This window comes from Etheostoma spectabile, chromosome 3, assembly GCF_008692095.1.
Source record: "Etheostoma spectabile isolate EspeVRDwgs_2016 chromosome 3, UIUC_Espe_1.0, whole genome shotgun sequence".
In the NCBI taxonomy this organism is placed as follows: domain Eukaryota; kingdom Metazoa; phylum Chordata; class Actinopteri; order Perciformes; family Percidae; genus Etheostoma; species Etheostoma spectabile.
The window spans coordinates 1,888,865-1,893,696 of record NC_045735.1 but is presented as its reverse complement, the minus strand read 5'-3'; the positions used below and the strand labels follow the sequence as shown (position 1 = coordinate 1,893,696).

Here is a 4,832-nt window from a genome sequence, read left to right as displayed (position 1 = left end):
TTTTTTTTTTTTTTAAATCTTCACTGTAACCTCCAATGCAGGAATGATTCAGCAGTGACAACACGTACATGTTGTGTTCTTGAGGGTCAAAATATGCAAAGTGAAATCTAAATTTCAGGGCACTTCAAAGACGAGGTCTGACTGCTGCCTGACATTTAAATAGGGCTTAAAGTAACACCCTCATGTTCTACTCACGATCCAGGATAATGCATGCTGATATTGTTTATATTGTTTGTTTTCAGTTCCATAACATCCATTTTCATGCTTTAAAAAAAAAAAAAATTCAGTGTTTCTTTTGTCATGATACCCAACATTACTGCACAGAGTTCTGATGACCTTTGACCTCATGCTAGCCCTATCATCAAAGCACTTGGGTTGATGACTGCTGATGTTCCCTCTCTGATTGTGTTCAACGTTTCATTCGTGATGGTGACAGTACGCCCCGTGCACCCGCTGTTGGGTGACTGCAGGTGTAACCTCTTTCCTTTTTCACAGGTGGACTAAAGTCTAATGTGTAGCGCTCTAACAGACAGAAGAAAGCTTTTAAATCAGAAATGTTTCTCTTTGTCTGAGCAGAAAATCCCGGTTGTTTTTCCTTCGACAGCTGCAGCTTGGATATACTTTGAGATGTAAGGTAGAACGCCTGGGCCGAGGGTTTTCTGTTCATGTCACTCAGATCTCTGGGAATGAGAAGGGAGAGCAGACATTTCATTCAAAGAAGACTAGAAAGGATAGACTTGGATTTTCCCTCTGACATTCCCGTTGGTTTGTGTCCAGGGCGTATTCAAATGTGTGTGTGTGTGTGTGTGTGTGTGTGTGTGTGTGTCTGTGTCTGTGTGTGTGTGGAAAGAGCCGGTCAGCTGTCAAACAGTAGAGATACAAGATGACGTGGGTCCACTAAAACCCAGAGGGTCATAAATCACAGCTTTATATCTTATAAAAGCTGAAGGTCTTAAAGACAAAAAGATCAATGAGTCACTGCATTAGCCCCCCCCCCCACCACCACACGCACACACAAAAAAAACACACCCACCCACCTAATCCCCCAACACAAAACCATTCTTATCTTTGTGCCTCCCCTGCCCCTCACCCCGATCCAGCAGCCCTCCCCCCCTCCCCCTCCAACCTCCAACATTAGAGGAATTCTGATTTCCCTTTTATCACGTACATACTGATCAGAGACTTTTAATGTGCTCATTGTTAATATTTGATTTAGTTTCAGAAGTTTCAACTTGGATCATTTTCAAAGCCGGACTTGATCATGGTTGGCTTAATGAGTAATAATCTTCCAGTCATTTCATGATTCAAGGATCCGCTGCTGTCGGCCAATCAGGGTTTAGTGTTTTATGTAGACCTACATTTTTACTGAAACTACATTTATAGGAGAAAAAATACTATACGCTATATACTATTTTACATGCAAATCTCAATATCAGTGAGGAGGGTTTACAGCAACAGCACTGAGCTCTGACAACTCTGAAAAGTTACGCAGTGTGTGCTTTGAGATGTTTTGTAATGATACTTTGGTTAAATTTGAGCGGCTGCCGTGTAAAGCAGCTTTGAGTTCATGAAAAGCGCTACATAAATTCAATTTCTTATTATTATTACTTATATGTCTCAAAATAAGAAGAATTCAATCGTTCAATCATCACAGTTTTGAGTTTTTCATTTTCTTGGTGGAAAACAAACCATGGGAGGGTAAAACTTCCCACTGATACTACAAACTGATGAAGTATTTGTTCAGTACCCTGGAACAGTATGCCCGATACGGATACCTAATACCTAACAGCAGCCCCTCGGTCTAAAAGAGATGACTTGGAGTCAGTTTATTCAAAACGAATGCAGCTTTCAGGGGGAAAAAACTGTGTTTGTAAGCCATTAAGATCCCTTATGTAAGCACAAACAAAATTAGATTGGATTTTTTTTTTCCGGGGGGGGATTTTCACGGTCACAAAAAGAACATGTGAGTGGGGGAACGCCTACAGGTTTACTAGTTAGGGAAAAGTTTGCCAACCTGGACTTAAAGACCTTTTATCACTTCATATAATAGTCTTCTCTCATCTCTTCTCTTCTCTTCTCTTCTCTCTTCTTTCCCTGTCTGTAAGATATAATACATTCATTTAGCAAATGGATGGACTGGCAAGCCGGTGTTGCAAAGAGGCAAGGGGGGGGGGGGGGGGGGGTGTGTGACTTGAAATGCCCTTGCAAAGTGACATTAGGGACTAGCGTGTGCGTTTGCGTAAGTTGCAAAAAGCAGAGATAAATTTTAATGAGAGAGAGGTGTGTGTGTGTTGTGTGTGTGTGTGTGTGTGTGTGTGTGTGTGTGTGTGTGTGTGTGTGGACGATGCAGAGGCACACACTTACTGCATGCTGTGTAGCGAGCCTCGGCTGTACGAGACAGGCCCTTCGATGCTATCGATCCGAGTGTTTTCTGTTGCTCCTGGAGCTGAGTGGAGCATCTTTTCTTTTTCGGGACGTCCGTAGAAAGGAGAGCTGCCTTCCTCGCATTGATTGGCTGTCTGCGTTAGGAGGAAGAAGCCCCACATTTGGCTTTGAGCAATCGAAAATAAACCCCAGGCTGAGGGGGGTAGAGTCCTAAATACATCTAAGAGTGAGCCAGAATACACAGCAAGAAGTTGATTTTTTTTAATAAAATAGTAAGTCATCAACAGAGATTTTTTTTCCTACATCGAGGGTTGAATGCTAAGCAGTATTTTGTATAAAATGCTAAGTGAGCAATACGGCTCACGCTCGTGCTTTCTCCTCGGGATCTTTCAGAACACGGCGTTCTCCTCTGCGACACGCCTGTTTGGTTCACCCGCGAGCCTGAGCCCTCATCCTCTCGCCCTCCTCCATTCTCTCCATCCTCCTCTCCTCCTCATCCATACTAATCATGCTCTACTTCAGACCATCACGACTGCCCCCTCCTCCCCCCACCTGTCCTCCTTCAGCCTCGTCCTCCCATCCTTTTCGTCCTCCACCCATCCCCTTTATCAATCGCGGGCTGCCACGGATGACGCTCGCGCGCTCGGCAACCGTTTCCGAGGCTGTCGATCGATAGCTGCGACTCTCTTTCTCCTCCTCCACCCTCTTTTCTACCTCTTTATTTTTTTCAAGGCACTGCGTCAAAGTAAAAAAAAAAAAAAGAAGAAGCCATTGTACAGGGTGGGGTGAAGGCGCTGAGAGGTGGGAATAGTTCCACAAAGGGAGGCGTGCGATTGGCGGAGGGAGACGTCGGTCGCAGCTAGCTGCTCGCTGATAGGTGAGGAGAGCAGGGCGGCGATGAATATGGATAAGGGAGAGATGAAAGGGCCGATGCAGCGAGGACGACTGGAAGGGCCCCCTCCTCTGAAATAGCCTTGGTCTGTGAACAATACACATCGGTTTTCACACACGCATACACACACACGCATACACACACTGCTTGGAGAGAAAGAAGGCGGCTGCTTCAGTTATCTTTGTTAGCGTAGCCACCATGTCTGCTTCGATTTCTACGCAGACGGCCTGATGATAGGGATCGTTTCAGTATGGAGACATTTCATTGGCTCTGCCTAAACCATTCATACTGAATTACTTTGTGGGGTTTTATTTATGATAAATAAATAGATAGATGGAGGTATTACTGTTACTGAACAGGACTTTATGTCTTTTTTTCTATTCTATTCCACATTTATGTAAATCTATTTTTTTTTTAAACTAGAACTAGTTTTAGAATTCCATAATTTCTTTGGATCGTTGTCGCACATGTCTTCAGATGACAAGAGCCACTTATTATTTTTCTTTATAAAGAGTCTGTGTCATTTTCAAACTGAAATGCCCTCCATTTTAAAAACAGCCTCTCTGAGAAATTGAAAACAAAAGGCATTATTATATACCGCTGGTGTTATGAGTCATCTTGTTACATTCAAGAGAAAAATGGTGTTTTTTTAAGAGCACACTCATTTGTCATATGGTGACACTGGCTTAACAATTTTGATTAAAAAAAACATTCAAAATGTAGATATGTAGCATTTAAAAATGAATTCCCTCAGCAGTCACTCCAAGCCGGTCCCTGGGCTGAACCTGAGTCTATGAATTAGACTCTTTCCACATTTCTTTTTCAAATGACACCTTCTGAATCTTGTGATTAAGAAATTTGAGCACCTTTTGCACGCTGAAATTGAATAAATGATGTGGGAAAAGTGAAACATTCAGACGCTGCAGAGGCAGAGACGAGAAAGATAGAGATATTTCCTCCTGCTTGGCTTCTGCGAGCTCTCTGTGTTTATGAGTGACGACCATCTTTCAGATCGAAGACAGCTGGTCAAAGCCTCACTGCTGGAGAGCTTTACGTGTGTGTGTGTGTGTGTGTGTGTGTGTGAATGCTACCCCCCAACAAAAGAGTAGAGGACTTGAAGGGGGGTGTTAGACAAAGCCTGCCCCCCTTAACTCTCCCTGCTTAGGGGAGAAGAATATTTTCCAAGTCCCCAGAGCTCAGAGCCTCCATACCACAGCCCCCCGTTCATCAACCAGGCTGTGTTCACACAGCTACACTTCGCCCCCCTCCCCCCCTCAGCTGTATACTCTCATCAACATAGAAATGTATCTAAAAGAAACTGAAGACCATCCTGAAACCCTCATGAAATATCAGAAGATTTATTGTGTTGCTTGTGTGAATTCTAAATAAACAACATCTGGTTGTATATATGTTTTATGGGAGACCAATGTTGGAGAGATAAGTGATACCTTCATATATAATACCAAAGTCCTCGGTGGATAATATTAACTATGTGGTTTAGTACTAAAACACTCAATTTGAAAGCTGCCAGTATTTGTGTCGGTGACCCGGAGGA

General features: G+C 43.3%; 1 protein-coding gene across 2 annotated transcripts in view; it reads left to right on the top strand.

The window, feature by feature from the left end:
* The window catches only part of nova2 (NOVA alternative splicing regulator 2), an 85,832-nt gene that overhangs the window by 3,884 nt on the left and 77,116 nt on the right, over positions 1 to 4,832 (top strand). The window lies entirely within an intron of this gene.